The sequence below is a fragment of the Dreissena polymorpha genome, chromosome 1 (assembly GCF_020536995.1).
Source record: "Dreissena polymorpha isolate Duluth1 chromosome 1, UMN_Dpol_1.0, whole genome shotgun sequence".
In the NCBI taxonomy this organism is placed as follows: Eukaryota; Metazoa; Mollusca; class Bivalvia; order Myida; family Dreissenidae; genus Dreissena; species Dreissena polymorpha.
Genome location: NC_068355.1, coordinates 163,671,413 through 163,689,433, shown reverse-complemented (window position 1 = coordinate 163,689,433; position 18,021 = coordinate 163,671,413). Strand labels below are relative to the sequence as shown.

The window sequence follows — 18,021 nt, the reverse complement described above, 5'->3', positions numbered from 1 at the left end:
GAATACGTCTGAAATCGTTAACAAAATTTCACGTTCCGTGAAACATAACCGTGTAGTACAAATCGAATTTGAACAAGAACACAGGCTTATTAAATAACGTAATTCTGATGTATTTCACATTGCCATAAGCAGCATAAAAAACTGTCTTTTATGCACTAGTTGACATTCTTAACAAAAAATATTTAACAAGTTATTTGAAATAAGCACCACTAACCATCTTGTTTAAAGCCATTTAAGTTAAAAGGTGGGACCCACAAAGTCACGTGATCATGCACCCTGAGTATGACTGTGCATCAGCAAACGAGGATATTTCGTGTCTAGCACCCAACTCCCCAACACAAAGCTATGCACATGCACATGTATACCATGTTTCTTCGTGAAATAAAATATGTTTAACTTTAAACTAACCCAAAGCTCAATGTCACACTTAATGATTAAAGGCCAAACTGTACCACAAGACTGCTTGACAATTATGCCATATACTGAGGAATTTTAAAATAATTTGACACGAACGTAAACCATCATACGCTTTGTCAAAACCGTCTCCCTACATCAAACGTCAAGGTCACACGTTGAGTTCAAAGGTCACATTTTTCATAAACAGTTTACAAATGTAAGTCTCCGTCATGACTTGGAACACATGCATTCATCATTAGATGACAGGTTGCATGTAACACTTGCCTCACTCCCTAGATAAATTTTGGCCATACAACAGATGTTTCGGACGGATTTTTTTCCCATACATCAACGCCAGTAAGGAATAACTGCCAGATAGTCAATGATGAACTGGTTTATTTAACTCTCAAGTGGATACAACAATTTGGTGAAAAACGCAGTTTCCAAGGCAAACTTCCAACGAAGGGGAGTAACTCATGGGAATATACCATGATAACATAACAGTGGTGTAAGGGAGAGAACTCGTACTAATTATGTACTGGCGGAACCTCTTTTCCTTCAAATGAACACAACTCATACTTCATATAATAACACATACAAAATCAGTACAGGATTAGAAAATTAAACCCAATAGATTAAAAATGTCTAATGATAGAAACACAATATTTAACTTCTAAAACTATTAAGTACATAACATGTATCTTGCATATTTAGAATTTGCATCATAAAACCAAGAATAAGAAATCATTGAACAAGTCAGTCATATATACAAAGAGAACCAAACACTATTGAACATGACAAACAAACTTGCACCACTCTAATCATTCTAATACATAATCATCAAGATATTTTGGAGGATGTCGTGAGCGTTGAGGTCTTTGCGCAGGCTCAGTGTAACCGGGCGAGGTCATACTCATAGAACTTGTTTCTGGAGACACGTGTACTTGGGGGGGGTTCACAAAATGATGACGTCATATCCGGCTCATACACAATAATTGGAACTGGTTCTACATTTTCTGGCGTAGTCAATGTTGCTGGAATGCTTGAAGGTGCTGGGGGACCACTATCAGTTGGTGAATGAACACATTCGTCATCAGACTCATGGTCTGGGTCGGAGTACACTAAAGGCCTTTCGCAACACATTTTATCATACGGAACACGGTAACACTCGCTTCGTTTAACTTTATAGGATGAAGCCCGTAACTGATTTCCCGAGAACTTTTTAACAAAGCACCACTCTTCATCGCACGACACAACTAGATACCTATTGCGAGCTTTCAATTTGCTTTTATCTGAGATAAGATACACTAAATCACCGACACTTACATCACCAACACGTACCGGAATACTAGCCTTGGACTTAGATTTTTCACTGTGGGGGTGATTTTTCATACGTGAATCATGCCGCTGGAGGATCACATCACGGTCAGACACAGGGAGTTGAACATGAATGAACTGAGAGCGTTGGGTCCACAATTCACGGGAAGACAGGCCCGTATGGCGTAGACGTGAATTCAACCTTGCGACTACAATAGCAAGGCCCATGCAAGTAACGGGGCCTCCACCTGGTTCATACCGCAACAACTCATTTTCTAGCTCTTGTATAGCCTTTTCAGCCACAGGATTCTTGTTTATGTTCTTAACACGGCCGATCTCCAACACGATGTTGAGACGTTTCAAGGCTTCGTCGCTTTGCAAAGATGCAAAACCCGGGGCGGGATCTACACGAATAACTGCAGGGGGACCGTCTAATGGATGGAGCTCAGTACACAAACACACTAAAGCATCTCTTAAAGTGTCCCTTTTTTCGTCAGGAATAAGACAGGCTTTAGTATAAGAGGTAACACTCTCACGCACGACTAGAATAGTTTGTTGATTACGTTTCAGTACATCTGCGGCGAACGACATGCCAACAACTTCTGGAGGGTCTTCGCTTGTATGCTTTATAGCGGATTCTGGTAATGACTGTAATGAAGCACACAAGTGGCACTGCCGAGTTACAGTTTCAATAGAGCTACTCAAGTCCAACGCGTAAAAGTGACGCTTCATCACAAGTTCAAGCTGGTGCTTAGATGGATGGTCTAACTTAATGTGTAGAGCGCTGACCAATCCGTCTAAAACGGCACGAGGAACAACTATCAACTCAGATGGTGGCAATAAAGGGTCACTGCGTTTTACCACCAGTAAATTATCTCTGGCGATTGATGCGACTTGAAGGTAACGTTTAACATCTTTGATCTTTGTTAGTTTTTTAGAGGGACGAGTACCTTGTTTGAGATGCGCGTGTGTACGTCGCAGATCTGGACACTCGGATTGAATTTGAAGCCACGAGGATCTTGTAGCAAACGGCAAACGCGATGTTCCATTCACAATACTGTCAATGCAGACGTTACAAACCACAGAGTCTTCAGTATTACAGATAAATGTACAGATTTGACAGGTTGGCACAGAACACTCGGGGGCATTCCTACTTGCAAAGTCTGACGGCACATTGGCAGAGCCAGCGAGATGTCTGACGCTTATCTGGAAACGACTCACAGTTGACAAAAATGACGTCACTCTCGGACTAGCGGAAAACTCACCGCGACATAGCTTCTCTACAGCCTGTACGCAAGGCTGACTGTCAGTAAGTACACAAGCCGACACAGTAGACTGTATTATGTAAGGGCTAAAGTGTTTAACGGCGGACGCGATGCTCAGAGTTTCGATTTCACACGGAAGCCAAGTGACTTGATGTTTCCGCAGCTTGGCACTGAAAAAGCCTGCCAAGTGCAACTTGTCATTTCTCATCACATACAGGGTTGCTCCTATACCACGCTGAGACACGGAACCATCGGTAACTATCCACAAATGATCTGTGGGTCTCGGTTTGACAATCGACTTATGATTATGCAGTGCTGCCTGTGCATCTTTGAATGATTTTAAAAAGGAGTCCGTCCACTCCACCTTGTCATGCGACTGTTTACCAGCGGCTAGGTCGTCTAGTGGGCTAACATATCGTGAACAGTTTGGCAACACACGCCCGAGAACCTTGTACGCACCGATGAACGAACGCAACCCTTTCACAGTATCTGGAGGTGTACACAAAGACAACGGGGCAATACGGTGAGGACTTGCAGATAACTGGCCAGCAGACCAAATCCATCCAAGAATTGTAGTGGACTTCGGACAGATTACAGTCTTGGATGGTGCTAGACGCAACCCACATCGAGACAAGGCGTCTAAAACACGCTCCCACTTGATCAATAGATCATCGACAGAGTTAGCGCCACAATAAAGGTCATCGGCAAGTTTTGCGACAAACCCTTCTTGAACGAAATCTCCGAGTACACGGCACATCAGTTCTTCAAGAGCTGTTTCTGATCCGGGCATTCCCATAGCACAACGAGTGTATACTCTAACACCGCGAAATGGAGTTGCTACACCACAATATTTCATTGACTGCTTTGACAGTGGTATCTGATAAAACGCACTTGTTAAGTCCGACTGTATTATATACCTCCATTGTCCTATTGTGCGTAGAGTGGAATCAACATCGGGCATCAGACTAGGTTGAGGCTTGCTGTATCGTCCAACATCGGAAAACGCAGTGACTAGTCTGTATCCGCCCTGTGGTTTTTTCACTAAGAAGGACGGGTTTAGGTATTCAGCCGTCACACCTACATCTTCTGGGCGACTGAAAACTCCTTGACTCTCTAACTCATCAAATTTCTGTTGGAGTTCGACAAGCTTGTCCTTCGCGTATTGTGGCACCCGTCCTTTACGCTGGGGAGGTTGTACAGGGCCCATGTTGATAACGGCTTTAAAGTCACCAACGGCACCGTTGTACCCGGATATATCCGAAGCAAACACATCGTCATACTTATCACCCAATATCAAAAACTTCATGCGTTGTTCATCTGTCAACACTTTATCAGGGTCAGTTGAGATGCATGTTGTATTAGACATGTGTAATTTGGGAACTGATTGATGGCTAAGCTGTGTTCCTGTAATGGGTGTAAGAACCCCAACTTTCATTGTCTCTGTATTCCTTATGAAACCAACATGTTCATGCCTTAACACTCGCTGTGGTTCCTGTGTCTCGTTGGCGATTCTGATGCAACCGCCAACTGATTCGATAACCTGCGGTTTTATCCAGGAAATACCAGAGTCATGTTTGGGCTCAATCGCCACAGTGTCCTCAGGTCCAATATCAGACGGCACATTCAACTCAATGAAGGAACCTGGCCATACGACAGATGACGTAGACTGAGCTCGTAAGACAAAGGCTTGGGTGCGTCGTACGCGGTTACTTGGCGAGTCAGATTTGGAGGAGCCATAATTAACATGTTCAATGCCGCCGATCAGTATTTCATGTTTAGCAGGTCGAATTGAAATGTCATTGGTACACATAAATGGTATCCCCGCTAGAACATCGACATCTAAGTCATTCACTACTAGAGCCTCTAATTTCAGATCAGTGTCACCTCTCGAGACATAGAAATGTGTCTCCCCAATGATTTGTAATGGAGTGACACCATCAGCCTGGAGCGCGCTCTGGTTTGTTTTCGTCACCGGAGCTCCAATGTACTGCACGACTGAGCTTTTTATCATGCTAACCTCAGCCCCACTGTCCAATGTCAACAATATGGGAAACTGTCTATAGAACGTTTTCAAGACTGGTGACTGTTTGGTGCTGACGCGTCGCGAACAGTGAGTTACAACTGGTTGCAAACTATGGGTTTCAGAGTCCAATGTATCATCATGACTAATATCCTCGTTTTCGTTAGAGTATGTAGTGAAGCGGATTTTTTCAGATGATTTCATGTACTTTCTATCTTCCTCTGGTAAGTATGTACACTTACTCAAAAAATGCTGGAAATTCGGTCTTTTTGCTTGCTTGCATATTGGGCAAGTTGGTCGCTTAGGTGGTAATTTCCGTTGGAAAGATGACCTGAGTACCTTCGCATCAGCAAGAGAATGAACTTCATCGAGTAGGCTAGAGATCGCCAACGATATTTCGGGTTTAAGGGATGCAAGCGTTCTAGATCTAAGATCTGTTGCGTACTTTTGTTTCACTAATGCCGGTAGATTTGGATGAATCAATCGTAACCATGTCAAGACTATCATATTCTCGACAGTAGGGGTCAGTTCCTCATCTTGATCTGGGACTTCGCCGTGGTGAGTTATCAATCCACCCCCTTTCAAAAGGTTGTCGTCCACAAAGCTAGACAACCTCTGGTATAGATCATCAGGACGTTCGTTGGGATCTAAATGGATCTGATCTAGGTCTAAAAAATGTCCGCCTGTAGATTGGAAACCAAAATGTAATCGAATTGACTGCCATATGTTGTTAATGCTGACTGAATTTCGCACTATAGTGTTTCTTGCAATAATAGGGCAGTAATTGGCTATTTGACCCAACATAAGCTCAAGTTGCGCCACTTTTTGAGCAGCAGTACGACCTCCCTCTCCGCCATCATCTGTGAAACCGCGTAGGGGATTAGCTGCTGTTTTACGACCCCAAGTAGTTCCATCTACCAAGAATGTTGCAAAATTAGGATCTAGAGACAATGTGTATTGTAGATTTTGGCGCCATGCCTCAAAGGTAGTAATACTTTCAGTTCTTGTTAACTGCCACTGTTTAGGGGCACGGTTGGTATGGGCCATGGTGAAATGCGAAAACACAAACTGTCAGAGTTCACAATAGAGGGTGTTAAACTGTTCCAAGTTCACATTTGATGTACAGTGACTTTTACTGCTCTATCTGTTTATGATTTGCAATGTTCCTTTCCGATTAGATGTTTTGTAGATGACCGTAGGTTCGTATACAGTGCTGCCACCACGCCAGTAAGGAATAACTGCCAGATAGTCAATGATGAACTGGTTTATTTAACTCTCAAGTGGATACAACAATTTGGTGAAAAACGCAGTTTCCAAGGCAAACTTCCAACGAAGGGGAGTAACTCATGGGAATATACCATGATAACATAACAGTGGTGTAAGGGAGAGAACTCGTACTAATTATGTACTGGCGCAATCTATTTTAAATTCAAATAAAACAGCCATCAGGAGACGGTATTTTGTGTGGTGTGTAATATCCGTCTCCATGCCTCGAATATCACATTTGGAGGTCAAAAGTCAAATTTGACCATAAAACAGCTGAAAGATGGATGTTTCAGCTATAATTTTGCCATATATTTATGTGCTTTAGAATAGAAATGTACAATTACTATTGTCAATAAAACAAGGATTTGCGTGAAACTCTCGCCTAACTACCTCAACAGTGGTCCGGGTCACACTTCAAAGATAAAATTTGCTTATAAAAAAGATTACCCGGACGGTTAATGTGTCATTCATCATGCTAGGTTGAGATAACTTAATACTAATGACAACAATGAGAACACGGCATTTCATGTTTAAAACCTGTCTATATCCCCCTTCCCTATATGAGGGTCAGGGTCGCGCGTAGAAATCAAACGTTAATAACAAATGAAACACATTATCCAGGCTGTTACCTGGCATTCATTATATTTGAATATTAAGACAACGTTTCACAGATGACTTCCATTATTTGTCTAAGTGTCGCGTGTATCACATGTATATCCAATACTAGGTCAAGGCCACAGTTTGGGATCAAAAGCCAATTCTTCCCAAAACAGCTTGTGTTTGGCATAAGCGGAGGTTTTTGACAGAAGTGTGATGTGGAGGCAGCTGTGTTTTATAGATGAATATCTGGTTATTTAAGGTCTATCTGATTTTTCTCTTATTAAGTTCGTTCCCTTTTTAGGTCAAGTTTTCAACAATTGGTGTCCGTGAACTCAAATAAACGCTTATTAGCCATAATGACCCAACGCTTTTATTTTGGGGATTTAATTATTATCTAAGGGAAGAATGCCCAGAACAAGGGAAATTTTTATTTAGACATCTACTGCATAAAGTGAAGTTTACTTGTGTAAAGACACAATAAGATTAAATAACTGTATTTACATAAAGTGTTCCATAATACACACTTATATTTTTTTAATTCGTTTATCTGATGTAATTTGTATGGAAACGAAAGTTTCTTTAAGTCATTCCACCAGAAATGCAACTAACACATGGCTTTTTCCATTTTATAGCTGAAGCCTTATTAATTTTTTTTAAATTTATTGAGCTTTTCCACTAGCAACTACAGTTAGTTATCCCGAATTTTTGTGTTCAACTAATGGTTTTTCTTGGCAAATGGATTCTACCCTTGAAATATGGCACATATTTAGCGAGTTTGTTTGGAGCGTCGTCAATTTTAGCTTCTTACCACTCAATAGGCCATATCTTTACTAAAACCTGCTGTACATGGATGATATTGTGATTTTAATAATATCAGGCTGGGTTTGAATCTGGGTTATGTGTGTTGCAAAACGAGGTCGAATAATAGAAACTAGCTTATATCACTATGCAAGCCACATTGATGACTCAATCTTGAAGTAACTTGCTCTGTAGGTTCATCTGGAACATATCTAGGTTCGGTTTGAATCTGGTTTACATGGGGTCTTAACAAGGTCATCAGGTCAAGTATTTTGCAATTGTTGGATCTTGACCTTATGTGAACCCTTCCGGGCTTTTTTTGTCTTGCGTTTTCCCTGTATAACGTTCGTCATGGCTTTTCCAAATTAGAAGAACTATACACGTGAAGTATTCCGTCTGACTTATTTTCATTTGTGTGTGTGCAAAAGTATGTTATTTGTGTATATATAATTATACAATGTTTCAAAACACTTTTTATGAAACATACCATCATTGCTTTGTTAATCATCATTTGTTATACCTTAACATAGAATATTTATGAATATCTTAGTGGTATGATGAAGATAGAATCAGCAAAAATAAACGTTGGACTCTCATATGTATTATTTTATCTTGTCATGATGTGATATTATGCAGGTTACAATTTATGTGCTGGAGCTCATACTCATTTCCCATAAAGGTCCCACCTCTGCTCGCCCGTAATGTATCCAAGTTTATCCCAAATGTTGCCCATGTAAGACATCCGGTGAAACCCATTTGGGGCGTATAAAAATCCCGGTTGCACTTCCAGTAACGGGACCCAAATTGGTATCCAGGAATTACCCATCGTTGTTTGCCCGTCAAGGAACAGTGTTAAGTGTTATGTGTTTAATGCTCAACCCATATTGTTACCAGAAAGAGACCCATACAAAATAGTGTTGCACGCCCGAGTTTAGGACCTATAACGGTATCACATGAAGGCTCTATTTGTATTTGCCCATAATTAAAAAGTATTGAGCCCTTTTGTTACCCATGTTTGACCCTTGTTTAAATCAATATGTGACACACGAAAATCGTGTTACACTTCCAAGGATGGGAATCATAGGCAAAACTTTCTTTATCTTTGTTTTTCGGGAACGCCGACTCTAAATTAAGACAATATATAAATAAATGAAAGTTGTTTTCGTTAATCTTATTCTTTTGTCATTACCCGACCTAGTTTTTTATTCAAGTTAAAAAATAATTATGTAAATCGCTGAATCAAATTTGCACAGTATTACACAAACAGAAAGATTTAACCATCTAAATCATGCCAGCATTTTATTCATGTTAAAAATAAAATGTTAATCGCTGAACCAAATTTGCACAATCTTACAAAAAAGAAAGGCTTAACCATCTAAAATATACCAGCATTTTATTCAAGTTAAAAATAAATATGTTAATCGCTGAATCAAATTTGCATAATATTACAAAAACATAGAGACTAAACCATCTAAAGCATGCCGTGAGGGGCTTACAATCACGACTATTCAACAATAACTCAGTCCGCCATAATAGACAATATTCTTGCAACATACTTGAAAATTGTTCTATCCAATGCAAACAAATATATTCATTTTTGAGCTGCCAGACGCATAACACCCATAACTTAATGTTCCAAGATGTAGGACAATCGACAAATGTCACACATTTGTCAGAGAAAATGCAATTAACAATGTAAATGATAAAATACGAAGTTTTATAAATGTTTATTCATAAAAAAATGGCAAACTAACTTGCAATGTGCCTAATAGGTATAAACAACCAAATTACTTCATATGATTTTCAGGTGAAAGTATATCTCAAAACAGACTTCAACTTTGGGAACATATAATATTCAACTATCTTCTTGAAAGGAACTTAACAAGATTTAGAAAAAAAGAAATTCCAGCATCGTTTTCTAAATGGCAAGTAACACACATGTTTTGATTGATATGTCAGTGGATCTGTTTATAATCCGATTAATATGCATATATTGCTACTTATGTTTGTTGCAACACATTTTCAGAATGTTGCTAAAATCAAAATTACAATTTACTTAAAAAGGTAAGCAAATTTTATTAAAACCCTGACAATTCATATCAGTATTAGCTAATTGATAAGTACTTAACAAACTATTTGGTAAATGTTTTCTTAAAAGCATCTACATTTAACTTTTTTTGTTACGCTTAACCATTCCTTTTTTTCTGAAGTAATGAACTTCTAGTTACAAATAAAGTCGTCTTGTTGCAAAAACTAATATTGCGTGAGAGTCAAATAGACGCTATTATAAAGTCAAATGTTTAATCTATGTATTGTCTCTCTAATACAAGCTTCTTTGAATGCTAATAATAAAGTATTATTGTTGGCAATTTCGTTTTTTCACGAAGGTCCCATCAGTGTTTCCTAAAATTGACCAGAGGTGAACCCATATGTGTCACATGTTGGGCCCACAAAAATGGGATTTATAAACATCGTTTTCCACTTCCGGTGATGAGGCCAATATCGGGATAACACGAAGGTCGCATCTGTGTTTCCGATATTGAAGTTAAATGAAAATAAAAAATATAACCAGAACAGCTTTACAACTGTGATGAATGCATGGATGTTATAAGTCCTTATTAGAACAATTTTGAATGAATGGTAATCAATGGTCTTTAAAAAAAACACGATGATCAATGTGAAAAATGCGATTATTTGCGATATATCTTTACCTTATCGGAAGAAAACGTTTTTTTTTTCCGTTTAAACTTCATATCAATTTGCAAATTACAGACAACTTATCAATGTCGTCAAATGCATCTCTGGTTCAGTGACGGTTTTTTGTTCTTCCAAAAGGTAAGGATACTCTAGTTTAATTTTTAGTTTAGTTTATTTTAAACCTATTTATTTTAGCTCGATTGCGTCGAAAGTCTTAGGCTTATATAAACGCTCTCGAGTCCGTTTCCTGGGCTAGAACCAGTACTTGATGTCTTTGGGGGAGATCTAAAGAACGCTCCCACGGTGGGGATCGAACCCGTGACCCCCCGGTCGCAAGACGGACACCATATCCATTACACCACGGCGACCTTTAAGGATACTCTACCATGACTATATCTGATTATTGGGAAGCAGCTAGACTGGTGTAAACAACACATTGTAGCAGAAAGTATACGTTTGAGATATAGTCTTTCAAAAACTTTCTTTTATTTTAATTGTCACTGGGGAAGTTGCTTTATTTCGTCTTCAAACTATATATGTGCTGTATTTACTTCTCAGAACTGTCATTGCAATAAAACATAGGAATACATTTATTCAGACAATACTTTTATGAGTAGACAGAAGCGTTTCAATATATAACAAATGGCATCATAACATAATTACAATTACAATTTTCATTATATTATCATTAGGCACAGTATGTTTATGGGTGATTATTGGATAGACAAAAGGATTTACGACAAATTTACATTATCTTTCAATCTGATGATTATAGAAGAGTTTAATTAATTTCCACGGAACCTAGGTAAACGTTACGGACCTTACACCTTTACAGTGTCCAAGAATGATTAAAATATATTTTTTAATTTACTCAAACACTGCAATAATTCTGATATTTGACATTATAAGTCGACGGTCGGTTTTAACAGAGGGTCCAATAGATTTTCTTATCAACCATCTAGTTAATTAGTTCGTCCTTCTAAGGTAAATCTAAATACTGCACTATTTCAAACTTTCTGAAGATTATTTCATAAAACTTCGTCGACATATACATGAAAATGCGAGAATAATACATAACCTTTTATTTTTCACAATGTTTCAAATGCGATGTGACTCTAACTAACAATATAAAAACATGATACTGTAATTTCCTAAAGTACAACAAATATCATCCTGAAATTTGGTGAACTGATTAGAGTTGTTGAGAGGATAATGTGTGACCTACTAATTTTACCAAATGTCAGAGATTAATTCTATAAATAGAAATAGAAAACACGTTAATAGGAGACTCCTATTTTGCTTGCAATACGGACACATGCTTGTTTCCTTTTACTTTGCAGAATGGCCCTGTGAAGAACATCGTCGATAGAGACAAACAAAATCATGAAGGACTATCGGAAAGGGATCGCGATAGGAAAAGTGCGAAGTATGTTCTTACAAGTGAATAATCCGATGAAAGGAAAGACCAAAAAGAAAGTGACAGGATGATTTTAGCGCACAAAATGCACACAAAAACAGCAAAAGTCATAAATGTGAAGATAAATCACATATAAAACATTAAAAGTCTAAAGGCAAATGAATTAAAGAAAATATATGATACATAAAAGCGTACAGAGATTGTGTATGTTTGATGACAAAAATGAATCACTTCAGATACAAAAAACAAAGTCTACAAACACATGTCCAGCGAGAGAAAAAAATTGCTTGAAAAACAAGGTTATCAAGCTCGTCAAATCAAATACATGAGTCAACAACATCCGTAACAAAATTGAAGCCAAGCACTTCTACCTAAGAGGAGCTCAGGCCATCGGCCCCAAGAACTGAAACAACGGTTAAGTTAATGTTGAGCGATGCAGATTAAGCTTAAAAAGGCAACGCGATAGTCTACAGTTTAAAGAATATTAGACAAAAGAAGATACACCATTTGTTGACAATTATGAGCATTGCTCGTCAAGTAGTACAGATGAATGGCACACGTTAGCAAAGATATTAGATTATTTAGAAAGAAAGTAAGTATTAATGTGTGTTATGTATATGTGTAAGAAAATATTGTTTGAATGTTTTACTTGTTATAGATCTATGTGTGTATGTTTTTTTTAAGAAGGCCACATTGTAAAAAAAGTATTGATCCATCTGCATAATATGTATAATGTGTCATTGTCTTAATGTGTAACCTTCTGTAAATAAAGCTTTTATTATTATTATTATAAATTGGTTTAATTGAATCAAACGTCTGAAAATCTAAAACAGATATATGATAAGCCGGAAAGGAATTTCTGAGAAGGAGAATATACAAGTTGTAAAGAAAGCAACTCTGTAAATGAATTTTTGTTGTTAAAAATCACTGTGGAAAAATAAAAAATTAATAAAATAATGTGAACTAAACATTGGTGATACTATTTTAATCAACGCTGAATGAAAAAAAAAACTTCCATATTGGTACCTATGAATCGTATTCTTGTTTTAATATACACAAGTGTCTTATCTTTAAACACACTTATTTATTATTTAAGTTTGAGGCAAACAGAATCAAAAAGACAATCAACATTTGGAATAAAAACAACAACTCAAGAAATAAAATCATTTTTTATTTTAAATTTATGAAAATGTTCCTTTGACAAGGGTACATTTAGGACATTTTCGTCAATGTTATGCATCTTTATGAATAAATACACACCACAGCATTGATATGGTTACACAATATTTAACAATATAAGGAAAAAAAGGCTTCATTGACACTTTTTTCGTATGGAATGGATGTGGTATACATTTTCAAAACAAGTTTATCTCGTTTGCAAATGAGTAGATGTCATACCATATTAGCCTTTTGCAGTCCGCAAAAACTTATCAGGGACGACACTTTCCGCTTATTTTTTTTTATCTTTTAAATGAAGCATTTTCTAAACGAAAATTCAGGTAGACGGAACGTGTACTCTCTGATTAGCTTGCCCCGACTTCAAAGGCTTATCTTGGACGACACTTTGCACACATGCATTAAACCTCATTTTCCCAGAGCGAGACTCATATTTATAAATCATTAAGAATATACATCGGTAAATGGGTGTACGAACAGTTCATTGTTTAGCATATTACATAAGATAATTAATTCCAAATTGACGAAATAGCGGCACCATGTATAGTCGTGTTCATATCTTTTCATAACTATTGTATATACTGCACTAATTTGCGATTAAAACCCCGTCGAACCATTGTCGAGAAATTATTTTTAAAGTACGACGTTGATATTCCTTCACTTTTATCGTATTATTTATTGTCATAATAGGTGACAAGAGAAGTATCAGCTATTTAATAAGACATTGATCGGTGCACAATTTTGCATAGTCTGATATAGACAAACAGACAGGTATATGAAGCCATACATTATGCCATTATTATCAAACATATATCCATAAAAATGACTATAAATCTGTATTATCTATATATTTGTTATATCAGACGAGATTTATGAAGAACTGGATACCCGACAAAATGTTGGTTTTATTTATAGTATAATACAAATTGTAATTCCGCACTTCATAATAAAAAATAATATTTTATTACTTAAATAAACGTTTGGTGACAGAAGTGCGCACTCGCAGCTGTTATAACAGGAACAAAATCATTGTATTCAACGTAATGGCCACCCAAACGTATCAGTTATTGTTCAGCTATCTTATTGCAAATTGAATCTCCGGTTGCCTAAGAATATCATTCTACCCGTATATCAATATTTAACGTGATGTAATACAGATATGGTTTAAGAATGATTTTCCGTCAGGCATATCCCTGTCCGTCCTGGTTACACCATTTGTTGGAATCATTATCGATGTTCTTCGATTTGCATCTTATAAATAAGTTTATAGATTTCATTTTATTTCTGAAATAGAACATGGAGTTTGACCAGCTGATGTGAACAATATATTTACTAACCTCTGTTTGTCACATTTCATAAAGTTCACGTTAAGTGCACGGTTATCGTCTGCGATGATTCGTTAAGACTGTCGCGACTGTTCTGGAAATACAACACGTTGACTGTTAAGTGTTAAACAGATCATGAATTCAGTCAATGTTGGAAAACGTACTATAAATACATGGACGAAACTAAATACTAGGATACGTTTAATTGTTTGTATCAAACGTTCGTGACTTTATAATTACATTTGAGCCTTACTATTATAACAACAAAGAAAAAGCAGCTCCAGCAGACTTTAATGAGTGTTTCCAAGAAGCATGTGTTACATGTGAGAATTCTCATCTTCAAAATAGCAATCTGAGGTATATTACAACATACATTTATATAAATCGTGACCGAAATAATCGTACATTTAAAAGAATGAAATAAAGGCTGATAGTTATATGAATTTAAGAATCAAAAAGATATGCACGATTGTGTTGATTTGACTATCAGTTGAACTTAACAAATATTAAGAATTTATACCAATAATATTATCAATGAATATGAAACTTCAAAATAATACTATTGCATGTGAAATCATAAAACGTTCAAGAAAATATTCATATATGATAAATTCATTTTAATATATGCATATTTGTCTTTTCGAAATCCAGAATTCTTCATTTTTAATGAGGAGAGTTTATATTCCATAAATGATACTTTTATGCGCTTAACATTCTTTTACACCACGTTAATAAACTGTTAAAGGTTGCTTTTGTGGGGCGCAAAATTTATCATAGTTTAAAACACAAACAAAGCAACATATTGCCAGGAAAATGCCAAATAAACCGCAAGGGATCCAAGAATAGGAGTTAGCAAGTCATATTGCAATGATTTGATACTAGTGCGTAAATTTGAGTCTATTGAAAGTTTAGCCCTTAGACCACTACCTATAATTATAATGATAGTATTGATACATTTGTTTTTGTTTCCGATTATTTATTTTTAAAAATCAACTTATTTTTAAGCGGGGGTTATGGTGAATCGTGAGTATAAGAATGTACGTCTGTGTACCTGTCCAAATTCCTGTTTGGCTCCTTAATCGTCACTGTGCATGTATGACAGGATTCGTACCTTATCCGAAAATGAAAGTGGTGTACACACTATGTCAAGATTTTAAATGACTTTGTTCAAGCGTTTACAATAAAAATGTTTTTTACTAAAATCAAAGACTCTTTGTTGTGTCGTCGTAAGACGTTCTTATTTTTGAATACTCAAATAAGATCCTCCTTTTGTATCTTTCACCTCATGATATTAAACTAATGCATATATGGAATTACTGTATTCCAACGTAATTGAAAAGGTCCACCAAAATAGTTGATCGATACAAACTTTCAGTATTTCGAAAAATTCAAATCAAGATGCTAATGCTTAAATTAAAAAATATCACAGTTGTCGCGTGCAAAAATCTTGTTATACAAAGTGGCCACCCGACGGAGTCATTTTATGTTATCTGATTTCAAATTGAATCGAGGCGTCTCTAGTATACAATGAGGCATTATACCCATATTATCAATATTTGTTGACGTGTAAACATTACATATATAGTACAAGATAAGTATTGATGCAAAGCATCAAAGGGCGTCGGGAATTTCAGTGTAAAAGGCACTCAATGAAGTTACATGGAACGATTTTTTTCTACTGTAAATATTAATATATTGGCCGATTATTTAAAAAAAAATAGAAAAAGATACTGGTATAACCATTATCTATGATTTTGTGTTATAACCCCCAAATAACCATTAGCTATGATGTTGTGTTGTAACCCCCAAATATTTCATAGTTCATTTTATTTACCTTGGTTTCCTTTTTTACTGGCATCCGTGTGCAGTTTTCATTAATGGAACAGAACTGTGTAGGTTTTAAAAAATCTGTTTCATCTTGTAAGCGTAATTTCATATTTTTCTTAACTTCAAGGGGAGATGATTCTGAACTTATTCTTACGTTGCTCATTAACGATAAGGGTTGAGTACTCATTGATATGAAAACACTGTATAAGTTTTAATGTGTTTAGGAACCCCCCCCCCCCCCACCATCTCACACATATATTTCATGGGCATAATATAAACAAAAAATGGTAACAATAAAACAGCATGTTTATTTAAACTAAAATGTCTATATCAAAACAACAAAGTTAACATGGAACACAATACAATAATTTGATTCTACTGGGGCTCGAACCTTGGACCTCTCACATGTGAAGCGAGCGTGTAACCACTTCACTACGAAACCGCTTGAAAAATCACCTTCTAACTAAGATATTGGTAAGCTATTAATAGTCGGTTTAAATGTAAACCCGGAAGTTTAAACGCTGGATAGTGAGCGGGGTTAAAGGTCCATACCAAAGGGTCCATACTACTGGCAAGATACGGGTCAGGCCTGCGGTCTTCTATATGTGGTTCTTAAAAAAAACCTGTAGGAGGACTTGATAGTAATGAGACTGGGGTGCTTTGATGGTGCTCCTCATTGATAAGCGGCTGCTTCCTTTATCAAGACACATTATTACAATAAATAATAAGTGTCGCGCTTCGCGCTCTGTAGCGCCTTTATTAGTAACTAGGTGGTTGCTAAGATAGTAGAACAAAGAAGTTTTGTTTTTTATACAAAACCAGAAAGTTTCACCGGTTCGCGTATTTGCCCAGTCCCTGTGATCTTTTATTATTGCACAGTCCCTGTGATCAGTTATTAATTAAAAGAATTAGCTTTGCATTATTGGCAATAAATTTTGTAGTAAATGTAATAGGCACAAATGCAGTACTTATTTACACCAATTTACACAAAAAATCACCACTATGCAAGATATTATGACAACAAAAATATATACATTGATCCGTAAAATAACTTCTCCCATAAGCGAAAAAAAAAACGTATTACATACTAGTCGCCGCACTTCAATGCGACGCCAATAAGAAGGTTGTGGGACGCTGCTTTGCAATGTATCCGTCCGTCTTTATGAAACGATTTGCTGGACTGCCCTCGAGTTGCATGTCAGAAAGGAAAACCGTCTGTCTTTATGAAACAATTTTCTGGATTGCCCTCGAGTTGCATCTCAGAAAGGAATAACGTCCGTCTTTATGAAACGATTTTCTGGATTGCCCTCGAATTGCATCTCAGTAAGGAATAACGTCCGTCTTTATGAAACGATTTTCTGGATTGCCCTCGAGTTGCATCTCAGAAAGGAATAACGTCAGTCTTTATGAAACGATTTTCTAGATTGCCCTCGAGTAGCATCTCAGAAAGGAATAACGTCCGTCTTTGTGAAACGATTTTCTGGATTGCCCTCGAGTTACATCTCAGAAAGGAATAACATGTCTTTATGAAACGATTTTCTGGATTGCCCTCGAGTTGCATCTCAGAATGGAATAACGTCCGTCTTTATGAAACGATTTTCTGGATTGCCCTCGAGTTGTTTCTTAGAAAGGAATAACGTCCGTCTTTATGAAACGATTTTCTGGATTGCCCTCGAGTTGCATATCAGAGAGGAATAACGTCCGTCTTTATGAAACGATTTTCTGGATTGCCCTCGAGTTGCATATCAGAAAGGAATAACGTCCGTCTTTATGAACAGATTTCCTGGATTGCCCTCGAGTTGCATCTCAGAATGGAATAACGTCCGTCTTTATGAAACGATTTTCTGGATTGCCCTCGAGTTGCGTGTAAATAAGGAATACAAATATTAAATTGCACTTTTATAGATGGAAAAAGGG

At 36.9% G+C, this 18,021-nt stretch overlaps 2 protein-coding genes across 5 annotated transcripts in view; one reads left to right on the top strand and one right to left on the bottom strand.

Annotated features, from left to right (window-relative positions):
• The window catches only part of LOC127858850 (uncharacterized), a 344,634-nt gene that overhangs the window by 238,866 nt on the left and 87,747 nt on the right, over window positions 1-18,021 (top strand). The gene's annotated exons all lie outside the window — the stretch shown is intronic.
• Window positions 1-18,021, bottom strand: part of LOC127858873 (ankyrin repeat and BTB/POZ domain-containing protein 1-like) — a 344,964-nt gene that overhangs the window by 257,778 nt on the left and 69,165 nt on the right. The gene's annotated exons all lie outside the window — the stretch shown is intronic.